General features: G+C 44.2%; 1 non-coding gene across 1 annotated transcript; it reads right to left on the reverse strand.

Moving 5' to 3' along the window:
- Positions 1-2841: 2841 nt before the first annotated feature.
- On the reverse strand, positions 2842-2916 carry Trnas-cga (transfer RNA serine (anticodon CGA)). Its single transcript has one exon. It is a non-coding gene; the product is annotated as a tRNA-Ser (tRNA).
- Positions 2917-19336: the final 16420 nt, after the last annotated feature.

The following is a 19336-nucleotide window of genomic DNA, read 5'->3' on the forward strand; positions in this document are numbered from 1 at the left end:
CTAAGTCTACAAATGCTAGAAACGTAGGTTTGCCTTTCCTTAATCTTTCTTCTAAGATAAGTCATAAGGTCAGTATTGCCTCACGTGTTCCAGTATGTCTACGGAATCCAAACTGATCTTCCCCGAGGTCGGCTTCTACTAGTTTTTCCATTCGTCTGTAAAGAATTCGTGTTAGTATTTTGCAGCTGTGGCTTAATAAACTGATTGTTCGGTAATTTTCACATCTGTCAACACCTGCTTTCTTTGGGATTGGAATTATTATATTCTTCTCGAAGTCTGAGGGTATTTCGCCTGTCTCATACATCTTGCTCACCAGATGGTAGAGTATTGTCATTCTGGCTCTCCCAAGGCCGTCAGTAGTTCCAATGAAATGTTGTCTACTCCGGGGGCCTTGTTTCGACTCAGGTCTTTCAGTGCTCTGTCAAACTCTTCACGCAGTATCGTATCTCCCATTTCATCTTCATCTACATCCTCTTCCATTTCCATAATATTGTCCTCAAGTACATCGCCCTTGTATAGACCCTCTATATACTCCTTCCACGTTTCTGCTTTCCCTTCTTAGAACTGGGTTTCCATCTGAGCTCTTGATGTTCATACAAGTGGTTCGCTTATCTCCAAAGGTCTCTTTAATTTTCCTGTAGGCAGTATATATCTTACCCCTAGTGAAATAAGCCTCTACATTCTTACATTTGTCCTCTAGCCATCCCTGCTTAGCCATTTTGCACTTCCTGTCGATCTCATTTTTGAGACGTTTGTATTCCTTTTTGCCTGCTTCATTTACTGCATTTTTATATTTTCTCCTTTCATCAATTAAATTCAATATATCTTCTGTTACCCAAGGATTTCTACTAGCCGTCGTCTTTTTACCTATTTTATCCTCTGCTGCCTTCACTATTTCATCCCTCAAAGCTACCCATTCTTCTTCTACTGTATTTCCTTCCCCCATTCCAGTCAATTGTTCCCTTATGCTCTCCCTGAAACTCTGTACAACCTCTGGTTCTTTCAGTTTATTCAGGTCCCATCTCCTTAAATTCCCACCTTTTTGCAGTTTCTTCAGTTTTAATCTACAGGTCATAACCAATATATTGTGGTCAGAGTCCACATCTGCCCCTGGAAACGTCTTACAATTTAAAACCTGGTTCCTAAATCTCTGTCTTACCATTATATAATCTATCTGATACCTTTTAGTATCTCCAGGGTTCTTCCAGGTATACAACCTTCTATCATGATTCTTAAACCAAGTGTTAGCTATGATTAAGTTGTGCTCTGTGCAAAATTCTACCAGGCGGCTTCCTGTTTCATTTCTTAGCCCCAATCCATATTCACCTACTACGTTTCCTTCTCTCCCTTTTCCTACACTCGAATTCCAGTCACCCATGACTATTAAATTTTCGTTTCCATTCACTATTTGAATAACTTCTTTTATTTCATCATACATTTCTTCAATTTCTTCGTCATCTGCAGAGTTAGTTGGCATATAAACTTGTACTACTGTAGTAGTTGTGGGCTTCGTATCTATCTTGGCCACAATAATGCGTTCACTAAGCTGTTTGTAGTAGCTTGCCCGCGTTCCTATTATCCTATTAATTATTAAACCTACTCCTGAATTACCCCTATTTGACTTTGTGTTTATACGGGATACTCTACCTGTGCTGTTAGAACATGTGCCTTTACAAGTACGACACAACATGTGGTTCATGCACGACGGAGCTCCTGCACATTTCAGTCGAAGTGTTCGTACGCTTCTCAACAACAGATTCGGTGTCCGATTTGTTGGTAGAGACTCCACGCTCTCCTGACCTCAACCCTCTTGACTTTCATTTATGGGAGCATTTGAAAGCTCTTGTCTACGCAACCCCGGTACCAAATGTAGAGACTCTTCGTGCTCGTATTATGGTCGGCTGTGATACAATAGCCATTCTCTAGGGCTGCATCAGCGCATCAGGGATTCCATGCGACGGAGGGTGGATGCATGTATCCTCGCTAACGGAGGACATTTTGAACATTTCCTGTAACAAAGTGTTTGAAGTGACGCTGGTACGTTCTGTTGCTGTGTGTTTCCATTCCATGATTAATGTGATTTGAAGAGAAGTAATAAAATGAGCTCTAACATGGAAAGTAAGCGTTTCCGGACACATGTCCACATAACATATTTTCTTTCTTTGTGTGTGAGGAATGTTTCCTGAAAGTTTGGCCGTACCTTTTTGTAACACCCAGTATAAAGTCCCATGCTTCTTGACGGAGCGTAGGGGAACGATGGGGAGACCCGCACCGCCGTACTAGGCAAGGTCCTAATGGAGGTGGTCTGCCGTTGCCTTCCTCCGACCGTAATGGGGATCAATGATGATGATGAAGAAGACGACACAACAACACCCAGTCATCTCGGGGCAGGTGAAAATTCCTGACCCCACCGGGAATCGAACCCGGGACCGTGCACGGGAAGCGAGAACGCTACTGCGAAACCACGAGTGACGGACCTGTATATATAGGCCGAATAAAAATTTTGCTCACTCGGACTTCGCAGCGCGATTCGTTACGTACTAGCAACACAAAAATGTCTCTCGCAAAATTTCGTCCTACGCAGGTAGTAAATGAACGTTAAAGATTAGCAGTCTGGCAACAGTGTTATCACGTGCACCGTGGCTACTTCTGTCAGCATATAGGTGAAGTGCTGTCCAGCTTTAGTCGAGTTGCAACTGTGACAGAGAGTGGACGTGCCGCAGCGGTCTCTCGTCCACTGCCGCGGCCGCTGTATGTTTACGTCTCGCGTGAGCAGAATGAGATTTTCACTCTGCAGCGGAGTGTGCGCTGATATGAAACTTCCTGGCAGATTAAAACTGTGTGCCCGACCGAGACTCGAACTCGGGACCTTTGCCTTTCGGGGGCAAGTGCTCTACCAACTGAGCTACCGAAGCACGACTCACGCCCGGTACTCACAGCTTCACTTCTGCCAGTATCTCGTCTCCTACCGTCCAAACTTTACAGAAGCTCTCCTGCGAAACTTGCAGAACTAGCACTCCTGAAAGAAAGGATATAGCGGAGACATGGCTTAGCCACAGCCTGGGGGATGTTTCCAGAATGAGATTTTCACTGTGAGTCGTGCTTCGGTAGCTCAGTTGGTAGAGCACTTGCCCGCGAAAGGCAAAGGTCCCGAGTTCGAGTCTCGGTCGGGCACACAGTTTTAATCTGCCAGGAAGTTTCATATCTCGCGTGAGGTTCGTGATTTCGTGTGTGCCATAACAACGTTCTGTAAGTAACATTTATAAATTAAGTATAACAGATTGTATCCAGTGCATCTTTGATCGGAACTCTCCGAATCCTACTGCTTTAGATATTCACAATTGGATACGTGAGCAACTTAAGATTGCTTATGAAGAAATTTTGGGCTTTCAGCTGGATTTCATTTTGAACTCTCTCTTTATAAGACCGAAAACTTCGGAGTTATGTGAAAATATTGTAACTTTCACTAGTGGTAATCGAAAAGTTAAGCATTTTGATGCCTCGATTAGTGAAGTAGAAATTGTGTATGCTGGCTATGAGAGCCGTAACGTGTGCATATTGTCTGCCGTTTGAATTTTGAAGTGACGATGCGTCAAGATAGCTGCTTCCCTGTGGACTTGTCCTTGGCGTCACTAATTAAAATTGGTCGTCTCCTTACGTCTACCAAGTTGACAGCTGTGTTGGGAATGTTCGAACTGATTTGAAGAAGCATATGTCTTTGTGTCTGCCCGTTGGTGGCATAGGGACGTTCATATCACAAGTGGACAGCCTCCCACATGCTCCTTTTTCAGGTGGACTGAGCACTTGCGGACGCACCTGTAGTAAGCGCAGGCCGGCGCAGCTTCCCTCTGACGCGAGCCACACTGCAGTCGCTCAGCAGCCCGAGCCGGCAGCTGCAATTCCCCTTACCGAAGACCACACTCGTGAGTCGAAGGAAGCTATAGTGACGGAGGTGGTGCCACCACACGACATGGAAAGTGTGGGTGGCACCCCGTGCCCCACTGGCCGTATCCGCGATGCCGATAGCATCTGCCACTCATTCAGGCGTCGATATTCTTGGCAAATCAAGCAAATCAAGGTGTTCAATTCCGGTTAGAAGTAATGACTGGGGGGGGGGGACGCCTTACATCTGTCACAAAAAAAAAAAAAAATGTGTCGTGCCTTCCGGAGTGCAGAAGAAAGCTGACCAACGAAAGCCTTCTCTGTTGAAACCGGTTGCGTCCATTCCATTAAGGGTGCTGCACCCGCGCCGGAATGTACACCTGGCTGCTGGCGCTACAGCCATGGAAGAAGACCCACCTGGGCCCGCATCTCGTGGTCGTGCGGTAGCGTTCTCGCTTCCCACGCCCGGGTTCCCGGGTTCGATTCCCGGCGGGGTCAGGGATTTTCTCTGCCTCGTGATGGCTGGGTGTTGTGTGCTGCCCTTAGGTTAGTTAGGTTTAAGTAGTTCTAAGTTCTAGGGGACTTATGACCACAGCAGTTGAGTCCCATAGTGTTCAGAGTCATTTGAACCAAGACCCACCTGCCGCGTCCGAAACGTCGCCCTGTTGTGCCGAAGTTGAGACCGGAACGCCACGTCCTGCTGCAACGCAGCTACGACCTCCCGATTTAGCGCCACAGTTATAATATCACTACACTCACTATTAACCGAGTTACGTGTGGCCATAAACCCAGCTCTTGCAGACTTTCTGTATGGCACTGCGGTCGATACTGCTCTTCTTCACGAAGTTACCGCTGCCGATATTGCTATTGCCGGTTATACTGTCATTTTTAATGTGAGTAGTGAAGATTCTACTGGAACCGCAATCATAGTGCATGACGGCATTCCCTTGACTAATGTTCAGCGTCTTCTTAATGGTCGAGGTATCTGAGGCACCGTCAACGGAACACAGATAATAAACCGCTATGCTCCATCTGGCTCAACCAAACGACACGAGCGCTCCCTCTTTTTTAAAGAAGAACTTCTATGTCTTACTAGCACCAGTGGCGGTCCGCTACTTATCGCTGGAGAGTACAAGTGCTTCCCCTTCGCCAAGGACCAATCGCCCAACTTCAGTAAGTGTCACGAACTGGAAACTCTGGTCACTGGCCTTCATCTCGTTGACACTTCGAAACAGTTACACGTCCTCGCGTGGCGTTTATCTGTCCAACTGTGTAGCAAGCAGTGTGGATATGATATATTTTTCTCCCACTCTGCAACCGCATGTCACGAGCGATTACAAAGCGCCAGTCAGTATTTCTGACCACTGTGCCTATTCCTTTTTAATAAATCTTACTGGAAGCTGTATACTAGCCTCTTGCAGGATCCTGAAATTAGAAATGTAATAAGACTCAACTGGGATCAAATTCTTCTACAAAGACACCGCAATCCCGACGATTTGACATGGTGGATTCGCTACGCAAAGCCTAGGCTTCAGTCAATAGTGAAACAGTACACATGGCGGGAACGACTCTGGCAAAAATCGAGCATAGAGTTTTACTATCAATGTATCAGGGACCTTTATCAAAGAAATACTATCCCAGACGCTGCATCATATGCAACGCTCAAGTACTTTAAAGTTAAAATCACTGGCATATGGCAAACGCAGCTCTCTGGAGTCTTTGTTCAGTCCCGACGAAAAGTCGTAGCTCGTACTTCTCCCGAAGCTTGGTCAAAGCGCGCATCTAAGCAACCTGCGGCCTGTCACGTTGCTTAATGCAGATTTCAAAATCATTACACGTGCGACCAAGATCCGTATGGAATCATTGTTGGAGAAGACTCTAGGCAGATACCAATGTTGTGCCATACCTCGTAATAGCATCCTTACTGCAGTATGTGGACTACGAGACATGAATGCTCCGCGGCAGCGTCCGGAACTTGTATTTTTAGAATTTTCTAAAGCGTTTGACAGTGTGAGCTATGAGTTTTAAATTGAAGCCTTGCAGAAGATGGGAAGTCACGATCGTAGTACAACAATTCTTCGCGATCTGTTATCAAATGCTTCCTCTCTAATTTTAATCAATGGTCACATCACAAAATCTCTCTGCATTGGTCCATCTATCCATCAAGGATGCCAGCTGTCGATGGCTGTATATGCCATAGCCATTTAATCACTACTACAACTCGTTGAACCTGGTCTCCCTGGAAGGCGTACTTAAAATCTACATGAAGGCGTCTGGCGCTCAGATCAACAGCAGGAAGACGACAATACTTCCCCTTCGTGGCGGTTTTGCCGAAACTCTTGAAGTGACATGGGCCGAGCAACGGGCGTCAAACTGTTCTCTGGAAATCTACCGGGAGACCACACCTGGCCGCATGATAACTAAGAACTGGGTGGACCTCCTGATACGCAATCAGTGGCACACTGGAACTGCACCCTGATAGACACGTGAACCTCATGCAAAAGGTGCAAAATATTCATGTATCCATTGCAAACAAAATGTGCTACATGGCCCAAGCGCTTCTGCTCCCATCTAGATCTACGTGATTACTCTGCTATTCACAAGAAAGTGCCTGGCAGAGGACTCAGTGAACCACCTTCAAGCTGTCTCTCTACAGTTCCACTTCTCTTATTTTATCGTGATGATCATTTCTCTCTGTGTAGGTGGGTGCCAACAGAATGTTTTCGCAATAGGAGGAGAAAACTGGTGATTCAAATTTCATGAGAAGATCCCGTCGCAGCGAAGAACGCCTTTGTTTTAATGATTGCCACTTCAATTCACGTATCATGTCTGTGGCACTCTCTCCCCTATCTCGCGATAATACAAAACGAGCTGCCCTTCTTTATACTTTTTCGATGTCATCCGTCAGTCCCACCTGATGCGGATCCCACACCGCACAGCAATACTCCAGAAGAGGCCGGACAAGCGTGGTGTAAGCAGTCTCTTTAATAGACCTGTTGCACCTTCTAAGTGTTCTGCCAATGAATTGCAGTCTTTGGTTTGCTCTACCCACAATATTATCTATGTGATAGTTAGGTTATTTGTAATTGTAATCTGTAAGTATTTAGTTGAATTTACAGCCTTCAGATTTGTGTAACTTACTGCGTAATCAAAATTTAGTAGATTTCTTTTAGTACTCATGTGAATAACTTCACACTTTTCTTTATTCAGGGTAATTGCCACTTTTCGCACCATACAGACATTTTATCTAAATCATTTTTCAATTGGTTTTGGTCATATCCTGACTTTATAAGACGATAAATGACAGCATTATCTGCAAACAATCTTAAACGACTAATGAGATTGTGTCCTATGCCGTTAATATAGATGAGGAGTGTCCCCCTCCGTAGCGCAGCGGTAGCGTTACTGCCTACTACACACGGGGGTTCAAATTGGTTCAAATTGCTCTGAGCACTATGGGACTCAACTGCTGTGGTTATCAGTCCCCTAGAACTTAGAACTACTTAAACCTAACTAACCTAAGGACATCACACACATCCATGCCCGAGGCAGGATTCGAACCTGCGACCGTAGCAGTCGCACGGTTCCGGACTGCGCGCCTAGAACCGCGAGACCACCGCGGCCGGCTACACACGGGGGCCCGGGTTCGATTGTCGGCAGGTGATTGGGTGTTGTGTGTCCTTCATCATCATTGACACGCAAGCCGCCGAAGAGGCGTCAACTAAAAGGCCGAATCCCGAAGGGGATATCCCGGCAAATAAATGCCATACGATAATTTCCTTTCACAGATCAGGAACAATAGAGGGCCTATAACGCTTCCTTTTGGAACGCCGGATATTACTTCTGTTTTACTCGATGACTTTCCGTCTATTACTACGAAGTGTGACCTTTCTGACGGGAAATCACAAATCAAGTCGCACAAATGAGGCGATATTCCATAGGCATGCAGTTTGGTTAGAAGACGCTTGTGAGGAACGGTGTCGAAAGCCCTCTGTAAATCTAAAGATACGGAATCAGTTTGACATCCCATGTCGATAGCACTCATTACTTTATCAGTATAAATAGATAGTTGTGTTTCGCAGGAACGATATTTTCTGAAACCATGCTATGTGACAATAAATCGTTTTCTTCGAAGTACTTCATAATGTTCGAATAAAAATGGTTCAAATGGCTCTGAGCACTATGGGACTTAACTTCTGAGGTCATCAGTCCCCTAGAACTTAGAACTACTTAAACCTAACTAACCTAAGGACATCACACACATCCATGCCTGGGGCAGGATTCGAACCTGCGACTGTAGCGGTCGCGCGGTTCCAGACTGTAGCGCCTAGAACCGCTCGGCCACCTCGGCCGGATGTTCGAATACAGTATATGTTCCAATACACTACTGAAAATCGACGTTAGAAGTATGGGCCTGTAATTCAACGGATTACTCCTACTTCCCTTTTTGGGTATTGGTGTGACTTGAGCAATTTTCCAGTCTTTAGGTACGGATCTTTCTGTGAGCGAGTGGTTGTATATAACTGCTAAATATGGGGCTATTGTATCAGCATACATTTACGCTTCGAATGGGCTCATGAACTAATTGTTCAAAATAATTTTCTGAGAAAGCATATAGTACGATTTCGGATGACGTTTTATTCCTGCCGTCGGCTTTAAACGTATAATTTTTCCAGCATATTGAGGGTAGATTGAAGTCACCACTGACTATAATCGCATGAGTGGGGAACCTGTTTGAAATGAGACTCAAGTTTCCTCAGGTTATCTTCCATTCAGAAGGTTGTTGCTATTATATTGACTTGTAAATAATAGATTTCAACTGTCAGTCGTCCTTTTTAAATTTTATTGGCAGACCTAGATTTCAGCTAGAAACTAGCCATTCTCAATGCACTATCATTTTTGACCAATGCATGTAATGCTTATTGGTCGGGCTTCATCCACAGTTCATTGAATACTACTGTAGTAGCTGAAATTTATTATCCCCAAGGCTCAAGTTTTCTTTCAACTGTTCAGCAACCGTATCTTCTGAGTCGGAGGTCGGTAAAACGATCCTATTAATAGTTTAATCCGATTGTCAAGTATAACCTCTACCCATACTATTTCGCAGGATCTATCTACTTCAATTTCACTACAGGGCAGACTGCTTCTGATAGCAATAAATACTCCATCACCAACTTTATTTAATCTGTCCTTTCTGAACACTGTTAGATACTTTGAAAAAATTTCGGCTGAACTTATTTCCGGCTTTAGCCAGCTTTTTGTAGCTAAAACTATTTGAGCTTCAGTGATTTCTATTAGGGCTTGGAGCTCTGGTTCTTTCCCAACACAGCTACGACAATTTACAACTACAATGCCGATCGTTTCTACAACTAACTTACTGTGTTTTTCCAGCCCTCGCTTAGACGGGCGCCCTTTCTGTGGTTCCCTGAAACCCTCTAACCTAAAAAACCGCCCCGTCCCTTCCACACAGCCCCCGCTACTCGTGTAGCTGCTTACTGTGTTTAGTGGACTCCTGATCTATTAAGCAGAACCCGGAAACCCACCACCCGATGGCGCAAGTTATGGAATATGCAGCCTACACGGTCACAGAACCGCCTGCGCCTCTGATTCAGACTCTCCACTCGGGTCTGCACTAAAAGACCACAGTCGGTTCTGTCGACGATGCTACAGATGGTGAGCTCCGCCAATCTCGGAAGTAAGACTGGCAGTCTTTACTATTTTCACCATTTCCGCTAGCCACCCGAAACCAGAGAGAATTTCCACCGATCCAAAGCGACACACGTCATTGGTACCCACATGAGCTACCACCTGCAGTTGGCTGCACGCTGTACTCTTCATGGCATCCGGAAGCACCCTTTCCGCACCCGGAATGACTCCCCCTGGTATGCACTCGGAGTGCACACTGGCTTCCTTCCCCTCCTTGGCAGTCATTACGCGCCTAACGTTGGAGCTCCCTGCTACCAGCAAACCCACCGTCTGTGAATTCCCAGACCTTGTGGGCCGAGAAACTTCCTCTGGAACAGGTGGACGACTGCATCCGGCTTAGAGACATCGTCAGCCACAGATAACGCCCGAAACTTGTTCGTCAAACAAACCGGGAAGGCCCTAAGATGCCCCTCGGAAGGTTTTTTACTGCCTGCCAAACTTTGGAATGATCTCCCACTCGACCAGAGGTGAGAGGTCAACCTCAGTGCAGGCAGTACCCAGGGCGGCCACCGCAGTGGTCCGATTTGGGGACACGTAGGACGTGCTCGATGTCTCTTGCATCCCCGCGTCTGACCTCCCACAGTGATGTCCCTTGGAAGCAGTCTCAAGCTGTGTGACGGAAGCCAACGCAGCCTGGAGCTGTGAGCGAAGGGTCGCCAACTCAGCTTGCATCTGTACACATCAATCACAATTCCTGTCCATTACTGCAGTCGCTCCTGTTTGAAGCTCGTAAAAATATGTAACAAACAAACCGTGTACTCTGCTTATTAGCAGCAGGAATTGGAAGTGCTCTCTCATTAACGGTCTAAACGACACTGAGCTACACTAACCAGAACAAAAAAAGCCTATACGATACGAGAGTCGATAACAACGGCGGTACTGTACACTACACTGTTATTAAAATAAAAGCTTGTGCCTGGTATGCACTCGAACTCGCAAGAAATTACAAAAATAGTCTACTAACTACACAATTATCTGTAAATAATGCGCTCCTGTTGGAAGCTCGTAAAAATATACAACAAACGAACGTTGTGCTCGCCTTATTAGCAGCAGGAATACGAGGTGCTCTATCTCTGACATTCTATCTGACACCCCCTGTAGGTTTGGCAGCGAATTTTCAGCAGGCGTTCAGCTGGTTTCTTCTACGTGGCAACATATTTAAAAGTACAGTTCGCAGCATTCAGCCAGCCTCTCTCACGGGTAGGACTTGGGCTAATCAGCGTCCGTCTCCTCATCAACCGAAAGAGAAAAGAAATACAGTGTCAGGGCGCATGCCTTCTCCGCAGTCTCTTAACCAGCTCGAGACCAACGAGCCTAGCGTGACATATACACCTCGCAAAGATTCTTCCAGAATACCAACACAGCTAAGTACTTCCTTGAAATTAGTTATGTGCGTGCCAGCCTTCCAAGCACCTCACAGCTCCGCAACAAGAAAATTTACACAATCACGACAAAGACCAATCGTGCAAACCCCATTGAAGAAAAGGAACAAGACGTGAAATGGACAGTACTGAGACAAAACATTCACTGGCGGTTCCTGCCTTCACGGATTCGCTCACGGTGGTATTTGTTTATCAGTGACAAAATCCCCACCACCGACAAACTGCACCGAAACCACCTTAGTTCAACAGCCACCTGCCACAAATGCGGGAACATTGATCCGATCGCGCACAGATTTGTTTGCTGAGCAGCGTTGGACATGTGGAACTTTTGCAGCCACCGACTAGCACTCACTGGTTGGACGAACGCACGCTATCTAAACGTTAGTCAACTGATGTGGCCTCACCGCATACGATACCCAGTTATGAAACGAAATGAAGCACTATGGATGATCGAACATACAGTCACCTATATTACTGAGCATTGCGATGCTACGTTATCCGAATATTTGTGTTACACTGACGGGGAATATTTTTGGATTGCACAGGATGACAATCATCGGAAAACATTTGCAACATGCTGCATACCATGATCAGGGAATCCCCGCAATAAACTCTTACAATGCTATCGCTGTTTCATGTGTTTCATCTAAATGATACAGATCTTAGATCAGTAGTATAAGCCAGCAACACAGGAGAAGCAAGTATATGGATCATTTGGAAGATGAACCTATAGCAAAGAAGATCGCTTTTATTTAACTGGAAGACCAAAAAATTCTTTTAATGCAAATATAGTTAATTTTATCCATAACGTCCAGAAGAGAGGACTTTTTTGGTCACGTGCAAAGAAATACATTTTATTCAACCATGAGTGATACGTGCTTAAATTCAGTTCGCCATTTATCTTTACTAAAGGAATTTTGTTACATTATGAAGTCGGAAGAACGATGGAATAGTATTTATTTCTTCATTCCCATATTATAATTTTACTACCGGGATATGCACGTACACAACAGAGGCACTGAAGCCTGGCCCATGAAGGCACTTTTGGTGAGCGAAAGGACGGGCTATAAGGGAAGATGCGACGCACGTTTAAACAAAATCAAAAAAATAAAGAAATAAATATTATAAAAAATATAAAAGTAGGTCAGTTAAAAAAAGAAAAAAATGGTACAATGGATAGAATTTTGGGTTAGCATGCAGGAGGTCGAGGGTTCGATTCTAGGTGGAGGTGTCTGCGTGGTACGGTATCTGGCGTCTTAAGAGCCATTTGTAGGTGTGTGGGTGTTATGTTGACAAGTTGCGCAACGGATTGATCTGACAAGTACCCTTTGGCTCCTGCAAGAATCAATTTCCACCCCACACTTCTACAGAAGTGAGACAGGCGCTCCTAACGTACCAAAAAGAAATGCCCAAAATACTTTCAGCAATAAATATCTTCTGGAGTCGTCCGCTGTAAGGAAAAGACACAAAACACATTCAGTGATTACACTTGATATTGTACAAAACATCTGCACTTACTATTACGAACACAGAAATGGAAGTACGATCGTTTTCATTGATCAGCTTTCATAGAAGCCTTCTTGCACGTCGTGGACGCGAATTGTTTCGCACCACTGCATCTACTAAGTTCCGAACCTGTTTTCTGTTCCGCCGTTTGCGGATACAATTTTGTGAATGGTTACAATAATAACAGGAAGCCAATGACTATTTCATAAACACTGTAATGTTACTGGACAAAGCAGCTTTCACTCGTGACATTATCTTTAATATACACTATTCCCATCATTGGCGTGACGTTAACCAGCGCGCGACTGTGGATATCAAGTTCGCTTCGGCATCAACGCCTGGGCCGGTCTATTGGGAGACAGGAGTTTGGGTCCCTACATGTTGCCTGACTAGTTGACTGCACGAAGGCTTCATGCATTCCTCTCAAACTATTTACCAGACACACTGGAAGACGTTCCACTTCATGTTCGGCATATGTTATGGTTCGTACATGACGGTGTACCTTCACACTTCGGAATTAATGTATGACGGTATTTATACAGATCATTTCGAAGGAAATGTCTCGGACAGGGAAGTCCAGTTGTATGCCTCCGCGTTCACTACCCTAAATCCTCTGAATTAGTTCCAGTGGTGACACTTGAAGGAGCACGTGTATTCTTCTCCGCCGACACATGTCAAAGAACTGATGGCGCGTGTCCATGCTGCTCTTGCGTCTGTGGATGCAGCCATGTAGCGAAGAGTCCAGAACCATATGATCCAGTGTGTCGCGTAATGTTTAGACGCACATGGAGAGCTACATTGAGCATCTGTTCTGAGGACAATGTATTCTTTTATAAACGTCATGCGGTAATTAATATGGAAGTTATTATTATCACTGGTTGCTAATGTGTTAAACCTGAGCGGATGTACTGCATGTAGTATAAATGACTAGTACATGTTATTTAACTGTGCAGTCATCTTTAGCATCTCGAAACTGATATTGTATTTATATTTATTCTGTCCTATGACAGGTCATTTGTTTCAACTGTCTATCTCTGGCCTGTCTGACCATGTTTATGTTACGATAACCTTTGCAAAACACTGTACTATGTAAATGTCGGATACTTGTGGGTTAAGAAGCACTGTACACTACAGTACTATGACATAATGAAATTGGATAATAAAAACAAATATGCCTTGACCCAGCATAGAACCCTCAACCTCATGTTCAAATGTGTGTGAATTCCTAAGGGACCAAACTGCTGAGGTCATCGGTCCCTAAACTTACACACTACTTAAACTAACTTATGCTAAGAACGACACACACACCCATGCACCGCGGTGGTCTCGCGGTTCTAGGCGCACAGTCCGGAACCGCGCGACTGCTACGGTCGCAGGTTCGAATCCTGCCTCGGGCATGGATGTGTGTGATGTCCTTAGGTTAGTTAGGTTTAACTAGTTCTAAGTTCTAGGGGACTGATGACCTAAGATGTTAAGTCCCATAGTGCTCAGAGCCATTTGAACCATTTTTTGAACACACCCATGCATGAGGGAGGATTCGAACCTCCGGCGGGAGGGGCCGCGCAGTCAGTGACATGGCGTCTCTAACCGCGCAGCCACTCCGCGCGGCTCGATCTAATGCATGCTAACCCAAAACTCTACGCACTTCACCAGCTGCAGAGCACTCCTGCGACAATCCAGTCAGAGATAGCTACCGTACTTGTGGTTACAGTGTTGCCAGTATGCTAATCTTTAACCTTCAATTACTGTCAGAAAAATGCATAGGACGACATTTTGTAACAGACATTTTTGTATTGCTAATATGTGAGGTACCGCGCTGCGAAATCCGGGTGCGCGAATTGTTCTTCATCCTATATATGTGAATGGTATCTGTTTTGTTGGACATGTCCGGCTCTTTATCACTTTATAACTAAAATAAAAAATGTTTATTAGTTACCTGTATTCTGCAATTACCAGTCAACGGATAAAAGCTCAAGTTGGGGAAAGCTATGTTGCGTATAAGATGAGATTGGAATAATCCAGCCATATATGCATCTCTCACGCAGACTGAATACTGAATTAATATATACTTGTACTTCAGCATTGATCTAAGGACATTACAAAAAAGTAATAATAATAATGCTAATAATAATAACAGTAAAAGTATTAATAATAAAATTTTCGTAATCGGTGGATCGCTGGGGGAGAAAGCGGTTATGACAACCGCTCATGAGACGCGGTAACTCTGGGTTTCAGTTCCAGTCCGGCACAACTTTTCAGCGTTGCCATTGCATTCCGACAGTGCCCTGTGCGGCTGGAAGTCACGAGTTGCCCACCCATTCTTTCTATTCATTATTCTTTTCTCCATCCTCTATTTCATATAAATATTCAATACATTCTATGCATTTGAAGTTTGTGGTGAAGAGAATTACTTTTTTCGGGGTGTGGAATCGGTACAGAGAGCTTAAATTTATTGATAGGCTCTTGTTTTTCGAATAATAACATATATTGTGTCTACATCTGTGTACCGCAAGCTACCTCAGGGTGTGTGACGGAGGATATTTCTGGTACGAACTTCCCTGTTCAGTTTGCGAATGGTGCATGAGCGGACCGACTGAGGGTAGCCTCCGTATGAGCTCTAATTTCACCGATTTCCTTACTGTGGTCAGTTCACGAGATGTATGTGGAAGGAACTAATGTATCGTCCGCTATTTTTCGAACTTACGCTCTGGGAATTTTTACAGTTGCCAGTTGCCTAGCTCCTCTCCTGTAGCGTCTGCCACTGGAGTGTGCTTAAGCATCTTTACAGCGCTCTCCTGCTTACTAAACTAACCCGCGTGAAGGTAATTCTCTTTGCAGGATTATCTCTGTCTCGCTTACACCAAGTGCAACATGCACCGACGAAGCGGGGAAGTCCACTGAGTCTTTGTGTCTCTCTCTTTCTCTTCTCGCTTTCTCTCTCTCTGTCTCTCTCTCTCTCTCTCTCGTGTGACGATGCGCCTCCGGCTGCCAGTCTTTTTATGTGACGCCATTTAGGCGACTTGTGTGTCGATGATAACGAAATGATGATGATGAGAACACAACATTCTGTTCCAGAACGAAGAAAATCTCCGACCCGGACGAGAATGGAACCCGGGTCCCTTCAGTTGGTATTCAGACACTTTGACCTCACAGCTGCCGACGCAGAAGGCCAAGCGAGTAATATGAATAACATGCAGTACCTAGTACTTCAACCGATGCTGATACATAATTGGAAAAAAACGGGAGACGTTATTTTTCAGCACGCCCTGCTAATTCTAGCGAAATATGTATGTCACAATTATGATACATTTTATCTATCTCTTCTGTGTAAATGTGTGGTGCGGCGTGATCGACAACGTGTAGTACTAGTTTTCTTAGACACCTCGAACAAGGACAGTGTACGAAGATGGCACGCATGATGGGGTTACACCATCGTTGTAAAATGAAGATCGGTGTTCTTTCTCTGCATAACGCAGCTACTATGCGTTGCACTCTTTGGAGTCATTCTAACTAAATCTGCCGTTTGCCGCAAGATGACTCCACTGCGGTGATATAATTCATTACAGTCCGATTTGTTCAAGTTTTACTCCATTAGGTTTTATTAGTGCGAATCGTTAAAAACAGTTTACAGAGTAAAGAAAAACGCAAGAGAATCAGTAGTGGTCCTTGGTGTGAACAGTGCTGTCATCATAAATACAGTAACTCGACGACCTCAAATTTATGCAGGTAGCTGTTCTGAAATTAGTCGAAAAATGCATCAAATCAGTGGAACTGTTGTAAAACATAGTAGCATACTTGCATTTGGTTTCTAATCAATAAGTCAGTTTTTGGCTCTTGTTAATTTTTATAAGGTGTATATAATACGTAAGAGTCTATCACGTCTCAAGTCCAGTCAATGGACGTTCCATATTCATGTTTATAAATTTCTTAACTTTCATTTGTCCGTACTACCATCTCTGAACTTTACTTACAACTCAAGGAAAGCCACCTATATCACATGTTTCAGTTACGTCTTTTTCTTTACGCAAGTTGGTTCCCGAAGCCTTTGGATACACGATATTTTCCCCCGTGTTTCTTCACGCACCGCTGTACGGCGTTCCTTATTCCTGGTAGCGCCGGACGCGGAGACCCAGAAAGCCAAGAGTACTCGTGGTGCGTGACTGCCAAGTGATCTGTGCTGGCACGTGGCTATTTACATCTCAGTGTTTACCATAGCGTCACGCAAACTGGGGGAAGTGGGGAACTGCTGGATGAAGTTTACATCTCCGGACCTCTGAGACTACTTCTTCTTCCTGACCAACCGGTAGACCACCTTGTAACTTTGAGAAGAGTAAAAGCGGTCCTTGACAGTGTGTCAAGTAGGAGAGTGTAGAATTTCGTTAGGAACCTTGTGATGGGGGTGAAGGACAGATGTTTATACTGCACAGTTCCTCGTCTTTTTCAAAGTTACTTGTCACATGCGTGAATACGGAACGTCAGAACGCAGAGGTTCAGGTACGAGTTACACGCGTTCGTTGTTCCCGCAGAGAATCATACACTCGTATAAAAAGTGTCTGAGATCGCGTTTACTGTCTGTAAAAATTATGTGGCGAGAAGACAGATCTGACAACTCGGATTCAAGCTTAGTATAGAAGGTATGCCAAGCCAGTTACTTCTTCCAGCCCACGGAAAAAGCATATAAAATGCGGTGGAACAAAAACTTCAGTGTACTGGCTGTCTCAAAAGGCAAGCTTCAATTTCAGTGTGTTACAGTATCCAAACTAATTACGATATTCACATCAAGTTTAGCTTATGTGAGAGACGAACTCACGAAGTTTTGTTCGTGTGTACTTTAATAAGCCACATTGGGCTCAGAGTGTTCCAGATAGGTAGACTGGCAGGCGTAGTACAGTTAGCCTCATGGGTCGCCAAAGAGTACACCGATGGACTTGTTTCCATGGAGATACGTCAAAGATAGAGTCTACCAAACGCCTGTCAACCACATCAGTGATTGAAAGAACAGAGTAGTTGCTGCCACTGCCACAGCTGATGCGGATAGAACTTGAATACAGACTAGATGTTGAACGTGCCACCAAAGCCGCACATGTTGGAACTGATTAAATGGTATAAAACTTTCTGGGATAGTGTGCTACATAAGCCGATCATAGTGTGATAGCCTAGTCTGCCTTCTATAACACATTTAAGTTGTATCGCACCTTTTGACACATAGGTACAGATAGTGCACTATGTTAACATTCAGTTGTCATGTATGTAGTGAATCTTGTTACAACGAGACCATACATCTAAGAACAATACTATAATTTTTATTAATTCAGCAACGGTATATTGGTGAATCATTGTGTACTCTTGAAAATAAACGAAACAACTTTTGACCTGTTTCAAAAAAACTTATTTCCAGACAATGTGTTTCGGCTTCTAAGCCCCTTTTTACAGTTCACAACAGAATTCAAACATGCCACCCAGAAAAAAAGAACTTATGTAAACTCCTTAAGTCCGTCACTTGAAGACGTAGACTCTAAAGATTATCTCTGTGGACTCTTTTAATTATGAAACAGTTACATCTGTGTTGAATAACCCCGTAACAATCACTCTGTTACAAAGTAAACACCGAAATAGAGCTTGTGCACGGGAACCACGATCTGAGTTATGTAAATGGATATTTGTGTGATTACCTTTTTATGAATGATGGCCTCAATATTTCAAAAATGTTACCATCTTAACTTCTATCTCAAAGATACTACACTGTCAAAAAGGGTGAATAATTCAACTGAGTTTGTTCATTCAGAAATAAATTTAGTGTTACAAAAAATGGCTTTGAGCACTATGGGACTCAACTGCTGAGGTCATTAGTCCCCTAGAACTTAGAACTAGTTAAACCTAACTAACCTAAGGACATCACAAACATCCACGCCCGAGGCAGGATTCGAACCTGCGACCGTAGCGGTCTTGCGGTTCCAGACTGCAGCGCCTTTAACCGCACGGCCACTTCGGCCGGCTAAATTTAGTGTTACACACATCTGTTACTTAATTTATAATTTGAGCATATAATTTGGTTAGAAATAACATCTGTGGTAAACTGTAATCATTTACGAAATAAAGGGGCACTGCTTAACCATTGCGACGAGAAACAGTGTAAATACTGTACGGAAAGAAAGGAAGGCGGAAGTAGATGTTTTGCAGCCAGGGCACTGGCTCAAAGAGGTGGTCTGTTTAAGGCAACCTCTCAGGTTTTAGGTTTCGTTTGAAATATTTCTGGAACAATCCGGGAAATGTAAATCAATGTGTCGGAACAGTTTTTTAAATTATTTAAACACATCCCTTCTTATAATTAATGCAGGGTCTTAGCCATTACGGATACGCGCTGGGTAAATTGCAGAGGAAATTATCTGGTATCATAAAGGCACAAAAATTCCCTGCAGGAGAGCTGGAATGAGAAACGTGAGGAAGTTGTTTGACGGGCGGCTGGGCAGGTGGTGCGCCGTGACCCATGCGCCAGCGCCGTTGTGGGAGCGTTGCTCTTGTGGGCGAGCTGGCCTGCTTGCAGGGCACCCGTTAGCTTGCTATGACCATACAGTACGCATGTCGTATCCATTTTGCCACATACCACTTACTATTCTGAACAGTTTTCATCACCTTTAAATTTCCTGTTTGTTTTATCTGCAAGAGCCAATCAGTCAAGTCAATCAAAATGGTGTAGCCCACCTTTTATACTGCAAAATGTGTATTTATTATTGACTAGTCAAGAAAGAGAATCAGACACGTACAAAATCAAATATACATGCACAGAATTAACAGTACTTATCACAATTAAAAGTGACGTAGATCGTGCTTCTAGGCCCACTATACACAGAAGAAAGGAA

This window comes from Schistocerca nitens, chromosome 3, assembly GCF_023898315.1.
Source record: "Schistocerca nitens isolate TAMUIC-IGC-003100 chromosome 3, iqSchNite1.1, whole genome shotgun sequence".
Classification (NCBI taxonomy): domain Eukaryota; kingdom Metazoa; phylum Arthropoda; class Insecta; order Orthoptera; family Acrididae; genus Schistocerca; species Schistocerca nitens.